Raw genomic sequence first — 15,887 nt, forward strand, 5'->3', positions numbered from 1 at the left:
TGTACTATTGATCTTACAGTCAACTGAGAAGAGTGAAAATGAGGGAAAGCGTAAATTACAACCTAGCCTAAAAGCAGAGGGGGTAGGACCAGCATGGGTTCCCATAAACATTTTTAACTTGCTCATTTTCACGATCAGCAATGGGGAATAATATTTGCCTAATAAATTAAGAAAATTCTGAGAAATCCTATAACCTTCTGAAAGAGATGATAGAGATCAGCCACTTTTTTTTTTCCTTGTCTAAACCTTGGACAAGGAGAGTAAATGATATTTTAGCCAAAAAAAAAAAAAAAGTCACTTAACCTATTTCAAATATAAAGAAAACTGTAAGATATACAAAAGGGGAAGACAGAGGATGAGATGGTTGGCATCACCCACTCAATGAACAAGAGTTTGCACAAACTGCAGGAGATAGTGAAGGACAGGGAAGCCTGGCGTGTTCTGCAACATGGGGTCGCAAAGAGTCAGGCACGACTGAGTGACTGAATAACAACAAATACAAAAGGCTGGACTTTAAGTTATGGGTGAGATCTTTCTTAATTCTAAAAAATTCCATCCAGTTTGATGAGAAGTATGGTTTTCTTTTTTCCAGACTTTCAAAGATTTCCAGGAGATACTAGTTTCTTTCTTCTTTCCCCTGCGCTAGTCTGTATTTTCCTTCAACCAATTTGAAGGTAAATACTGTCTTCCTAAAAATTGGCTCAAAATGTTTAACATTTACTCCCTTAAAAAAAAAAAAATCACAAGTAGAAACGTTCGAAATTCTGTACAATATCCCTGAAGTTTTAAATTAAATCGTTTTTAATCCTTTCCAGAAGACTACATTAATTGTAGTCTTCTGGAAGACTTTTCCTAGACAACTGCGGAGGCAACTGACAGTATGAAAACTGATTATCCTCTAAGGATTATGTAAGGAAGCAGCTTAAATATTAGGAATGTTTCTACTAGGAGAGAGGAGGTCTGAAACTGTATACATTGTAATAAGATTTCTATTAACATTTTCTACAAAGTTTCACTGAACACTGGCAAGACTGTTGCAATTTTAGAGACCTTAGTGTCTCTCTCCTAAACCATGATGAAAGCATATCTTCTCAAGAAAGTAATTTCATTTCTAACCCCAGAAGCCTCATTGAAATAGCCTCTTTTCTTTACTCACATCAATGTAATTAATTACCATACCTGTACAAGTTATCATCTGTTAACTAATTAAGTTATTTTTGTGATTGCCAAGAAGTAACAGCTACTGAGGACAATTCTGCAGCCACTATGAAAAGGAAAGATCAACTCAAGCAAGTTTCTGTTTGGGTGCAAGACAGAGAAAGGTAAACAATATAATAAAAAGCAAAGAGTTTTATCTCTGAATCCAATTTAAAGGTTTAGATAATGTACCTACAAAAGCATTTTTCAAAAGCTAACGGTAGTAGTACAATCATTCTTGATTGCAAACACAATGGAAATGAAAGCATCTTTTGAGTACAACGCAAAGTTATTAAGCAGAGCACCTAGCAGGTGCCAAGAACAGGGGCTGGTATATCTAATGGGCTTATATAATTCAGTTTTGTTTCATTAATGAAAGCCTAATTCAGGAAGAGGATTTTTCTTAAAACTTCTCACCTAACTCTAGATTTCTTGAAAACCGAGAAAAAGACAACACAGTTTCAATAAAGTCAGGATGGAAAACTGATGAATTAACCTATACAAAAATATGTCCTTCCTGGGAGAAAAACTGTATGACACAGAAAAAAAAAAAAAAATATATATATATATATATAGGGTAAACATTAGCAGATGAACAATAATAAATAACACATATTACACCCAGTGCCTTTAAGACATTTTATGAAGTTATGTTAATAATGTTACTATATAATAAAATTTCTTTTCTCCTTTCAGACTGTATTTGTAAAGAACACCAGGAGACACTTTATTAGAATGATTAAAAGTCCCAATACTCTTTTGGCTACATCTCAAAAGAAAAAATAACTGAAATTAACAAAACAGCTTTGTTTTTGCTGCGCTTAAATAACAGTGTATCTAGGCTGGGCTGAGATGCCTCTACTTCATTCCCCTTTGTATAAAGGTGTGTGCATGCTCAATCACCATCAGACTCTTTGTGACCTCATGGACTGCAGCCCGCCAGGCTCCTCTGTCCATGGGATTTCCCAGGGAAGAATACCGGAGTGGGTTGCCATGCCCTCCTCCAGGGGATCTTCCCGACTCAGGGATCGAACCCATGACTCCTGCATTGGCAGGCAGATTCTTTACCACTGAGCCACTTGGAAAGCCCCTTGTATAAACATACCTCTTCGATTACAGACCTGCAACTATAAAAGACATATGCAATCCTTGAGCTCTGAAATCGGTTGGAAGTTCTCAGAAATGAGAGTCTGTAAGGCAAAGGACAAATTTCTGTAGAGCCAGACAGTAAGTATTTTAGCCTCTGCAGGCCATACTCAGCCTCTGAAGCACGAAAGCAGCCACAGACAACAGGAAGAATGAGCCTGGCTGGGTCCCAATACAACTTTATACACAAAACCAGGCTACGGGCTGAATTTGGCCCAAGGGCTATAGTTCACTCAGTCCTGATCTAGGAGATTAAGTTTTCAACAGTATGCTGGCTCTGTCCCTGTGGCATGGGGAAATTCACCAACTACTCTTGGTGTATATTTTCTCAGGAGCCCCAAACTAGATAATAGATTTGCAGCATTTTTTAGTGGTAAGTCTCCCTTTTCTAACAGAAGTTAAAGGTGGAGCCGAGGCTAGATTTCCAGGACTCTCCATAGGCCCCTGGAAGCCTCCACATCTGTGATACAATGATAGCTGATTGTAAGGCTCCACTCAGTGTCAAGAACCAATATTGACACGTCTGTTTTCCTCTAGGTCCCTTCAGGCGTCATCAGGTAAGGGAAGCAGTCCATGGATTACATGCCTTTCTCATGCTCCGTAATCACACTATCCCTTCCCATAAAGAAGAGCATTATGGGAATTCCCTGGTGGTTGAGGGGTTAGGACTGTGCGCTTTCACTGCCAAGGACCCAGGTCCGATCCCCAGTTGAGGAACTAAGATCCCACCAGTCAGGTGGTGTGACCAAAAAAAAAAAAAAAAGGTCATTACATGACAAAATAAAAAATTACAATGTACGGGTAAAAAGTAGAAATCAATGAAGTTAAATTCTACTCTATACATGTATTTAATTAAGATGTCTTTTACTACAAATGTGTAAATATTTTACCCAGAATAAATCTTAGTACATTTTACTTTGTTCTAAAGTTTTATATATAGTCAGTAAGTAAAGATCTAAGCAGAGGGTATTGAATCTATTTCTGAAACTGCTCCTTAAGAAGTTAATATGTGTGTGCTCAGTCACTCTTTGCAACCTCATGCAAGTGTAGCGTACCAGGATCTTCTGGCCATGGGATTTTCCAGGCAAGAATACTGGAGTGGGTTGTCATTTCTTCTACTCCCTATCTTTCAGACCCAGGAATTGAACAAGCACCTCCTGCATTGGCAGGTAGATTCTTTACCAATGCAACATCTGGGAAGCCCAAGGAGTTAATCTATACACATAGTCATATCTAATAAAATGGATCAAAGCTAAGATCTCTACTTAGCGACACGTAATCAGCAACTTGGTTCTAAATACTAGAACTGAATTGAATTTTACCATTTAAGTCTGTCATTACACTACTGTCCCTGACCATAGTTAAAAATCTCAAAGTAATTTACAAAAAGGTACTGCAAAGTAGAACAAAGATGTCACAGGAGCTCAGAGGAAGAATTTATACACCCTGTTAAATAACAATCAAATATAGTGTAAATGACAGTTCAGTATATCAACACCAAAGTGATTAAACTTATGGGGAGGCAACTGCCTGATACTCAAGAAAAAAAACTTTGCTCCACAAAGTTACATGTTTCTATAAAGGAGGGCTTCTGTGTTACAGAAACTGAACTACTGCTCCTATTCAGCTTTTATCCAATTCGCTATTAATGCAGAAGTATATAATTACATTTTCCGCTGTATCTCAAATGCTGAGGGGAAAAAAAAAAAATCAAGTCATTAAACAGCATTTATTAGCTCCAGTTCTGTGCTATGGGGTGTGCCAAGACCTTAGTTTTAAAGACGCATAGCAAATTCCAGCCAAGCAATCTCTCTAGTGAGGCCAACAGACACCTTACACATTAATCCATTTTAAATGAAATCAAAGTCTTAACTTATACTCCAGATTCAGGCATATTTTAGACCTTAGCCCCCCTCCCAAAAACAAATAACTTACAAAAAAAACACAGAATGTTTTACAATAACAAATACCCCAGACTCTTTCAAGTAACATTTCTAGCCATCAGCTTCTGATAGCGAACGGTTTAACTGACCCCACTACACATAAGAGCAGTTTACATAAATTTTGAATGCTATCATTAAAAGCCCATACCTAAGCACATCTACTCTAAAGCAAGACATACTGCATACTTAAAGTTTTAATATCAAAGTCAGTCTTCTCAGACAGTAAAGAATCTGCCTGCAACACGGGAGACCCGGGTTATATCGCTGGGTCAGGAAGGTCCCCTGGAGAAGGGAATGGCAACCCACTCCGGTATTCTGGCCTGGAGAATTCCATGGACAGAAGAGTCTTGCTTGTTACAGTCCATAGGGTCACAAAGAGTCAGACACAAGTGAGAAACTAACGCTTTCACACACTTTCACTAGTCTCATATAACATTCAGTATGAAGTCACTTTTCTCAAAGACATAAGTTTATAAGCATGAATTCAACAAATTACAGAAAACTATTTAAACTGCTATCTTTTACAAGTATTTTATATATGACTGCATATTTATAAAATGATGATTCAGCTTGCATGAGGAATGACAAATTGAAAACTTAAAAGTCCCAGAAAAACAACAAAGCACTGCTACACACAGAAATATCAGAACACAAAACTGAACACACAAGGAATGAAATAAAATTTTAAAACAGAGTGCAACTGAGGCAAAAAAATGTAGAAAATATAAACCTATGTTTTATTTTAAATCAATACATAAATCAATAGTTCCCACTTAAAAACATACTTAAAAGTCACATTTAGTATTTTATTTATATTTATATATAATGTTAAATTTATATATAATGTTCACACACTGGTATTTTTACCTCTATTTTCAAATAAGAGACTGTGCTTCAGAAAATTAATAGTCATACATCTAATAACTGAACTAAAAAGTTAAATATATCTATGTGACTCCAAAACTGCAATTATATTAATGTAGCTCTATATGTTACTGTAAGACCTCTGGAAGTAAGACTTTCAAAGTGGTCTCCTGAGAATCACTCTGTAAACTTCTTACAATCATCCATTTCCTACACAAAGTAAGTTGGACAAATACTATCAGCTCATAGCGCTCATTCACCTTAACCTCCTTCTTTCCTGCCTTTTGCAGGCTTAAGTGCAAAATAGGCACATTTCCAGCCTCCTTTGCAACTAGGAGTAGCCATGTGACCCAGCTCTGGTCAATGACAAGCACCTGGAGAGGACGTCCCTTCAAAATAACAAACTCTTACCAACGAAAGAGGTAAGAGTTTCACCCTCCTCCCATCTCTCCTGCTTGGGATGCAGCCATCATCTTGGGACTCTGAAACCTAAAATCACTTGCTAAGTAGCATGAGCTAGTTTCCTTAATGAAATCTTTGAGCTTCTCCTTCAGACCTGAACTGGCTAACTTGAGATTTCTTATTTTGTGAGAATGATAAGCCCATCGCTAAGCCTCCATGCGTGTGGTTTCTGACAACCTGCAGACTAATGCAAAGCCAACACAATCTAAGCCTTGACTCAACTCTACCAATTAGATTTATATTATGATCACTTCAGTGAATTAACTGTAAGATACATGAATGATGAAAAATTACCTAAGGGAAAAATAGACACCAACAAGTGAAAAATAATAATATGGGAGGGGAGTTTAAGGGAGAATGGATACATGTGTGTGAATGACTGAGTCTCTTCGCTGTCCACCTAAAAGCATCACAACATTATTAATAGGCTATACTCCAATATGAAATGCAAAGTTTTAAAATATAACAAATATTAAGCATTCAAGTCAGAGACTGTTAAAAAAAAAACTAAAAATACATGAGCATACTTAATCTATACAATCATGTAAGGCTGGTAATATGAGTTGCTCAGTCGGGTCTGACTCTTTGTGAACCCATGGACTACAGACCAGCTCCTCTGCCCACGGAATTTTCCAGGAAAGAATACTGAAATGGGTTACCATTTTCTACTCTAGGGGATCTTCTCAACCTAAGGCTCAAACCCACATCTCTTTTGTCTCCTGCTTTGGCAGGCTACTTACCACTAGCACCACCTGGGAAGCCCCATACTCATCGGTGGCAAAATTTTAACAATCCTTGACAAAAACAGAATATGGTGAAACAGAGCTAAATTTATTCTGAGATTATAACCTTTCTGTCTTTATGATATTAGAATGTCCTTTCTTTCATGAAATGAAAGAGGGAGTTTAAATTCACTTTAACAAGCTTACTTCTCAAAATAAATAGGTGACAAATCAATAGCAGAAGCCCAGAGTTTTATGATTATTAAAGTCCTTGAAATCCAAAAGCCTGAGACCCCATGAAGTTAAGCTACCTCCCCAGGACCACAAAGCTGTCTGTGGTCTGGATACCAAAGTTCAGGGTCATAGCCACCAGGATAGATGAAGGGAATATACTCAATAAACTCAAAATAACTATACTGCGAATGCACTTAAAGACACAAATGTGCAGCTACAAAGGAAAGCAGCCATCTCACCAAATGTCAAGTGGGAACAAGGACTTTTAAAGTGAAGTGATTTTACCATGCTGACCCCCACAGAGCTTCCTCTAACTGATGTAGATTTAAACCATACCAGAGAAAATGGAATCAAGATAGGAATTCGCACCCATTCCAACTTAAGTCTCAGATGACTTTAGGTTTCGAGATTCACATCTGGGATTGAAGAAGCTGTGGGTCTCAGCATACACTGTCTGCCTCTGAAAGAAGTCTGTGGTTTCCCAATTGAAGGAGCAGGGCAGTGCTTGCTAACGCCAGCCCTGAAAGCTCGCCCCTCAGTTTATTCCAGTCCCACAAAAGTAAGGGAATCCAACACAAATGAAGACTAGAAAAAACTGAAATGCAAACAAAGTCTTCTTCACCTCTATTCTTTGCATTTCGATCTTTTTTTTAACTCGTGAGTTTTTTAAACTCAGCTCTAGTTGTTTGGAAATGTATAAATTTGATCAAGCCCTTTCTTAATACAGTAACTAATTTAGCTTAGCCGAACATTTCTAACAATTTGACCAAAAATTTTTCTAATTTGAGGGTGGAGCTTGCAAGACTACATAATGTTACTTACAGAAGAAATCAGAAACTTTACTGCCTTGAAGACTTCAAATACTTAACTTACATACAGAACAACTGGACAAATGTTAAATAGGGCTAGTTAACATCTATATATTTTCACTTTTTTTTTTTACTTTATTAATGTAAGATGTTAGTTACTTCACAGGCTGGCCAGCTCTTCTTTTTCATTTGTGCCCTCAAAAGCAGTTACTGAAAACACCAAACAGAAAAAAATCCTACTGAAATATAGAAAACAAATGGCTTTATCTTTATAATTGAAAATAGTAAATATCTCCCAGCTTATAGTTTATTTGTGTTATCTCAAATGTTACCACCTACATTTTTTAATCTAATCTTCCAGCACTAGTTTCAGTTATAGAAAAAAACACATAGTATACAAAAACAGCATGTATTCTCCAATATTTACCACAAGAAAAGAAAGGTAGGTGGCTGGCAGAGGAGAGAAGGTTGTAACAGAAATGCAAAGGCATTATATATAATGCCTTTGTGTTTCGATTTTCCATTTACATATATACATAAAATATATATATATATGGAAAAAAGACTTGTATTTCTGTCTTGAACTGATTTTAATGAAACGCTGCACACGCAGCTCAGAGGTCTCATCAGCTCCAGCTGGAATAGGGCCTCTGACCTGCCTCTTTAACACCCACTGCCACCCTTCCCCTCCCTCCCACCTCCTCACTCCTACCAAAAGTAACAATTTAAAGACTTTTTAAGTTCACAGGAAAGGAAAGAGAGGGGGATGCTACAAACTTGATTTCACCTCAACTGACTTCCTTAAATTACTACCCCAGTGTCTTCTCTACTTGCTTCAGGTGCATGGAATATTTTCTCTCCTGCACATTTTTTTCATATATCAAACATTCTAATTCACTTACATTTGGGATCATGAAACCTTCACAACTGGTAAAATAGACTGCATTTTTATGGGAATATCTACAAAATTTAGGGAAAAAAGGTGAATTTTAACTCTTCTTGTCCATTTATTGCAAGCTTGGATATGTGTGTGTATGTTTAATTCCCTCTAATATATTGATTCAGCCATGTCACTAATGTCTTAATGTACACAAAATATTTAGCTAAAAGGTACTGAGCTCTTCATTAAGACTAACTCAGGAAAAAAGATTATTTTTTTTAATATCTTAATTTGGTGGCCTCTTGTCAGAGTCACAACAACCCCAAAAGCTGGTTGTTGGTTTTCTTTCACTTTTAATTTTGACATAGCTTTGCACTAAAAGAAGTTATTTTTTTATAAAAGGTAGTTCAGAGATCCTATACACTCTTCATCCAGCCTGCCACAGTAAAACTATCGATTCAAATGCCACCGGTTGTCCCAGTGTTTACTTTCTGGTCCAAGACCTCACCCAGAATCCCACAGTTCATTTGGTTATAATGCTTCCTTGGTCTCCTTCAATCTGTGGCTCTTCTTCAGCACTTCATCCTGTTGTAACCTGAACACACCTCTGGGTACTGGCCATCTCGTGTGTGTAGTTGCTAAGTCATGTCCGACTCTTTGCAACCCCATGGACTGTATAGCCTGCCAGGCTCCCCGGTCCGTCAGATTCTCCAGGCAAGAATACTAGAGTGGGTTGCCATTTCCTCCTCCAGGTTGTCTTGTAGAGCATCCTAAAATTTCCCCACTCCAGTACACTCCAGTACTCTTGCCTGGAAAATCCCATGGACGGAGGAGCCTGGAAGGCTGCTGTCCATGGGGTCGCTGAAGGTCGGACACAACTGAGCGACTTCACTTTCACTTTTCACTTTCACGAATTGGAGAAGGAAATGGCAACCCACTCCAGTGTTCTTGCCTAGAGACTCCCAGGAATGGGGGAGCCTAGTGTGCTGCCATCTCTGGGGTCGCACAGAGTCAGACACGACTGAATCGACTTAGCAGCAGCAGCGTTTTATGATGCTCAAATTGAAGGGCTTTTTAGTAAGAACACCACTTCAGATGTGCCCTTCTTGGTGCATCATGTCGACACATCTTGTGACATAACTTTGATCACCTAGTCAATTTGGTATCTGCTGATTTTCTTCACTTTAAAAGTACTGATTTCCCCTTTGTAATTAATTAATTGATCTTGTGGGGAAGACACTCTGAGACTAAGCAAATATTCTGATATCTGATGTATATATATTTGTCATCACACTCTCACCCACTAGTTCTGGCACCTACTGATTCTTGTTTGCAGCCATTATTACTGTAAGGTTTGCCTACTAGTGATTTTCCACTTCCATCATACCTTCTACTTTTTTTTGGTGGGGGGAGAATCCTACTGTAACAAAGAGCTGTCTCTTCTCCCCTATTTATTTATTTAATAATTTACTTATGTTGGCATGAGTTCATGGATATTTTTTCCCCTAGAGGTATAATTCCATATTTGGTTGTTCAAATTGTCCCCCTGGAACTCCTTTGTATAAAGACATCCATCAAACTTCCTTCTGAATTGTAAAACACCACTTTGGTTGAGGAAAACCAGGTAATTTCTTTTCATGATGTATCCTAGACGGTAAGACTACCTTTATACTTACATTATATACACAGAAAAAAATGTTTTTATGGAAAAAAAACTATATCTATTGAAATATCCCAAATGTGTTGTACTCTCACAACTCTTGCTCATCCAAGGCCTAATGCTCTTCTGTCTTTATTTTATACATATGATTATTAACAATTTCTCACTGTTACTGTTTTAAATCCACCTTACCTTGTGCTGCCCCATCCCCAAATACTTCTGGTATCTCAAGAACACGGCCCAAACCACTCAGAGATGATAGTAACTAAACTCATTTTGGCCAAAAGGTAACAAGCCTTAATTATGCTAACTGAAAAATAGCCAATCCAAAAAGTCAATCTGTGTATGATTCTATTTACATGACAGTCTTGAAATGACAAAATTATAGCAATGGAGAAGAGATTAGTCCTTGCCAGAGGTAGGGCTGGCGTGATCGTGCTTATAAAAAGGCAACGAGAGGAATTTTTGTGGTAATGGAACCCCTCTGCACCTAGGCTTTATCAATCTCAGTATCCTTGTTGTGATGTTCCACTACAGTTTTGTAAGATATTTGTAATGGCAACTGCATGTGAATCTACAATTAAACTAAAAACAAAAATTATTTTTTAAAAAGAATGAGTTTCAACTCTACCATGAATACTCAGGAGAGATCAGAATCACCATCGTGCATCCCTTCAGTTCCACTGATTGCTAGCTGGCTTCTAAGAAAGTTACTATCAGCCCTCCCCAGAATAAACCACCAACGGTTAATTCTTCTTCAGGGTCTCCTCTTCTCTGATTAGCTTTTACATGAACACACACCACAAGCTGGAGAACAGAAAGCTGCCAAGGGCCACAAAGTATTGGTTGGTCAACTGAACTTCCAGCAGTTAACAGGATCAAAATGTAAGTTCTGATTGCAGTTTATCTAGCACTTATTAAATATTTGAGAAATTCTAAACCTCTAGAAAACTGTTACCGAAAACAGGGTGAGGAGAGGGAACAGCTCATATAATACCAATATCATGGAACTATCACTGGGGTCCACAATTCCAAATCTCTTTACACAAGTCTAGACCAAAGTTCTTTGAGGGAATTATAATTCCTTTTCATTACCTATAAAACTTACAAAGTAACAAAGCTAAAAACAAAACAACCAATTTCTTCAAAAGAGTCAAGAAGACAGTCTTTCTGTTTTTCAAAAAGGTTACTGTATCTTTATTTCAAATAATTCATTTACATTGGAAGCAAATGCTGCTATTACTCTGTATAATATGACTTTATATGACTTGAATTTCAAACATCAAAGGCAGACCTTACTGTGTTTATTTAACTCCCCGCCCCCAAATCTACCTGAATGAAGTTTTCTCAGGCCAACTAAAAATTAAGAGAGGGAGAAAAAAAAAAAAAGAACAGACTTATGGTTTCAAACAGGAGGGAACTAAGGGAATGGATTGGGCATTTGGGGTTAGCAGATGCAAACCGTTATACGTAGAATGGATAAACAAGGTCCTGTAGAGCACAGGGAACTATATTCAATATCCTGTGACAAACCATAATGGAAAAGAATGTTTTAAAGAAGATCTTATAGGGACTTCCCTGACGGTCCAGTGGTTAAGACTCCTCCTGCCAAGGACATGGGTTCCATCCCTGGTCCAGGGAGATCCCACAGGCCAAGGAGCAACTAAACCTGTGCACCACAACTACTAAACCTGAGAGCTGCAACTGCTGAAGACCACGCACCTAGAGCGCGTGCTCCACAACAAAAGCAGCCACCACAAGGAGCAGCCCAAGCACCGCAACTAGAGAAAGCCTATGCACAAAGACCCAGTGCTGCCAAAAAAAAGTTATATATATACTGAACTGAATCACTTTGTTGTACAGCAGAAATGACCACTGTAAGGCAACTATACTTCAATTATCAAAAAAAAAAAAGAAACCCTTAGTGAGTTTTCATAACATAAAATTATAGTGCTAAGAGGTTATAGCTGGGTTTGTTTTTTTATTTTACATCCTTTCTTGAGAGGAAGAAAACTGCACCAAGTTGGCAACCAGGAAGTCCTCTTCATTTTTTTTTTTAATTTGGGGGGAGGGGGGTGGGGTTGAGTGTCTGTGAAAATCCCAGGGTCTGGGAAGGACTATATTAAACCATCCTCCACACAGCACTGCAGTTAGATTCATTTTGAATCTCAGCCAAGATATGCAAAGCTAATTATGGAACTGTTAATTACTAAATGTTTAAAAGGTTATTTATTTGAAGGCAACTAAGTTTCCACCAATAGTGCAAAAGAATGTTAATAATTTTTACCACAAACTTAAGTCCTCACTTGTTCAGAGCCACATGCTAATACAGTCTGAAATTAGCTCTTCAGTAATAAATGTGCATTTTCTTAACCTCCAAATTCAAATATCATTGCTATGAGAGCTAAATGCTTGTAGCCAAAGAGGCATTACTTTGTGAGACATGCTTTTCAAAATTGCACCCAGATCATTTAGCTGTGTTTTATGAACAAAAACTACTTGAGACAAATTATTTATTACTAGAGCCCCCAAACGAGCCAAAATATAAAGTATAAGTTGTCAGATGAAAATATAAGACTGCTAATAAACAATGATAAAAAGAAATGGAAATTTTTATGTCAATAGACAATTCTTCCACTAGATTTGAAAGTTAAACATCCACCAGAGAAACTCTTTTTGTGCAGATTCTCACAATTTAAAGTTCCCTATGCTAAAGGCACTTTTTCAACCCTCTCATTAAGACTCGAGGTATTCTACCAAGTGACTTTTGCAAAGAATAGTCATGCACTGTGATGAGCTCTCTGATGACAAATTCATGAATTAGCAACTAAATCAAAAGGTGTAACAGCCACACACTCCCCCCAAAAAGATCAGTTAAGAACCAAGTAATATTAACTAGGAAGAGGCGAGGCAGGAGCTGTTTTTTAAAATACTTTTTAAAATACAAACAATTTTAAAACACAAACCATTTCAAAAAGTAACTTTTACAACTAGCTAAAAACACATATTAAATCTTTAAAGCAGAAAAAACAACTCTGCAATAGATGTTTCACCTGAAAGACTAAAAACAGGCATTTAAACACCCTACCTAAGCAATCTGAAAGGGTCTGAACGCAGTAAGTTAATAAAATGGTTTGGAAAACTCATTTTATTGTTTAAAGCCTTGGGGGCGAAGCTGTTTGTAATTTATTTACATCTTTTACTTCACTAAATTGCTTAGGTGACCAAGCTTCCCACTTAAGTGATTAAAGACATAAACCCAAATAGTTTAATAAAGCAATTACTTAAGAGTCCTGTTTTTCACCAAGAGGTGCACTGAAAAATCTCAATAGAACGTGAAGTGTTCCTTATTTTCAAGGAGATTTGTTAGTGAGAATATAGTGCCCCACTGACTACAACTTAGCCATTTTCCAGACACACAATACTGGATACATACTGGATTAAAGATAGCTTTTTTTTCCTCCTCCCAGAATACCAGGTGAAACAGTGACAGCCCCTTAAATCTGAATGTACAACATCTGGCTAAAAATTCGGGTGACAATTTTGCTTGCTTCTCCTTACCATCCCCCCTCTATTGAAGTGCCTAAATAAATGGGAAAAATGGATTCCATTTCCCAGGTGGCTATGAAAAGCTTCCTAACTTCATTATAATTTTCAAAGTCCCTGTGTCTGCACTGAGGTTCTCCCTGCCCCCAAAACCTCTTTAACTTCTTAGCTAACTTTTTAGGTTATACAAGTGACAGCATGATTACTTCTAGGCAACTGGCTGACCTGGTACAAAAGTATGTCTTCTCGGGGTTTAGGAGACTGCGTTGGTGGGATTAAAAAATAAAAGGAAATGAATTTAACTATATATATATATTTTTTTTCTCTTTTTTCTTAAAGCGCCTTTCTTTTGCTTGTCAAGAGAATCATACAAACTCCTCATAAATCTATCTGAAAAACAGAAGGAAGAACAACATCAAAATCTTCCTGATTCACGTGTGTCTGTTCATAGGTTTAATAACTTTGCTTTTATATTACAAAATTCTAACTCTCAAGTAGTCATGAGAAAAGAGTGTGCAGGAAAACTTCCAGTCCTTGCATTCACAAAGCACTCAACAGAAAAGGCACCTGATACCAAAGTTTTTTGTTTTTTGTTTTCTTTACTTCTGAGTAAATTTCAAACTTTTAGAAGAGTAATTCTTTTTAACAAGCCAGGTAAAGATGGGAAGCATTCACCTTACCAACTACTTTCTCTTTAAAATGATAAACATGGAGGTTTGCACTGAGCTTTAAAATTAATAGGGCGGACACTTATGAAAGTTCACAATGTTTGCTAAGTTTCTTTAGGGTGACTTGTTCTGTGAAGGTGTGTGTGGAGGGGCTCGGGGGAGGGAGATAAACATGCTGCTTTCAGGCTGTCAGTGAAGTTTGCACACTGTTGCTGTCAGTACCAACTGGCCCACTTCTGACTCAGGCCAAGTTCTACGTTGGTCTGTTTTCACTCTGTTCTCCAGAGCTGGCACGGAAACAGGAAAGTTTAACAGTTCATTTCTTTGGCACAATCCACGCACTGTCACAGTGGGCATTCTGCCTCTTTCAGGCTTGTTTGGTGACCGACTACCCCCACCACCACCACCTGATAGTAGGTATGGAGTCATTGCTATTCTAATCAACCAACCAAACACACCACTTCCCCCTCTCTAATTTCCACCCAAGGCCTCTGACATCATTTTCTGACCACCTTACTGAGTTCTAATATTCTCAGCATGTGTGATTTCACTTGGCACCTCAAACACTGAAAGGCATTGAAACACTTCACTGAAATTAGCTTTTCCATCACACTGTGGCTGAGAACCTACAGTTTCAGATGCAGAGGACTGAGTGATTGCCAACCGCAAAACAAACAGTAGGTGGAAAAGGCACAGGAGAGGCAGTGCAACAGGACCTGAGCAGCACAGTCCTTGTTTTTGGTAAAGTAATCCTTTAGAACGAGAACTTTCCGGTGACAGTGTGAACTGAATTTTCCTTGTAAAATTTATCACCCATCTTCCACACGTTTGGTAAATATGCGCACTCTAGCTACACTCCCCAGATGTGACGGCTACATCAGAAAAAAAATGAAAAACGGTACCAGGTGCCATTCCTGGGCCTTGCCCAAAGGCAGCCGGTGGAAGAGTCTATTTTATCCTCTTTTCCCCGCATTAAATAACAACAGTCAACGGCAGAGAAGGAGAGCATTTGGATGTGAACAGATGGCATCCAACACCTAACAAGCGAAGCCACTCTTTCAAGCACTAGATCCTAAATGTCTGATGGTCCCAAGGATCAGGAGGGCTTATTTGTCTTAAGAAGGTTGGCAGCAGGATCCCCTGGAGTCACCATCCCAACGCATGCGTCATTATCCAGTCAGCAACTACAAGCAAAAAAAAAATCAAACCACCACATTTTTCTACATCTCCCCCTTTCTAGTCCAACTAGAGACGACCAGATCCAACACCATCAGCAATTCCTCCACTTAAAGCCAGAGAAAAATAAGCCTGAAGGTAAACGAAACGTATAAAGGTTAACAAACTTACCTAATTTTGACAAGGTTGTGCAACACCAGAAGAATCCGCAGGGTGCCCTTCCCGGGGGCGGGGGAGGAGGTGGGGATTAGTATTTGAACATGCCTGATCTGCAATTCTGTCTGCAATTGAAACTACAAGCAGTAACCTAGCTATCCAACTTTCTTCCCCCCTTCCTTGGAAAGCGACATCCTTTTCCCCCCCAAAAAAGCAAAACAGTAAATATACAAACATCTCAACGTTTCACTTTAGAAGGCCACCGCGAATCTGTCTTTCGCAGAGCCCTCTAAGTTTCCTCAACACCTCTGCAAACACCCAAGAGCTCTGAAGGCAGAAGGGGCCATAGGCTCGCGGAGGAAGGAAGCACTGAGACCGGTGGGACAAGTAGGACGGCCGAGGGGAGGTCACCCCGGCTGGCTCG

General features: G+C 38.4%; 1 protein-coding gene across 1 annotated transcript in view; it reads right to left on the minus strand.

Moving 5' to 3' along the window:
• Positions 1-15,887, minus strand: part of RAPGEF2 (Rap guanine nucleotide exchange factor 2) — a 262,434-nt gene that overhangs the window by 246,227 nt on the left and 320 nt on the right. The gene's annotated exons all lie outside the window — the stretch shown is intronic.

The sequence above is a fragment of the Budorcas taxicolor genome, chromosome 17, assembly GCF_023091745.1.
Source record: "Budorcas taxicolor isolate Tak-1 chromosome 17, Takin1.1, whole genome shotgun sequence".
Taxonomy (NCBI): Eukaryota; Metazoa; Chordata; class Mammalia; order Artiodactyla; family Bovidae; genus Budorcas; species Budorcas taxicolor.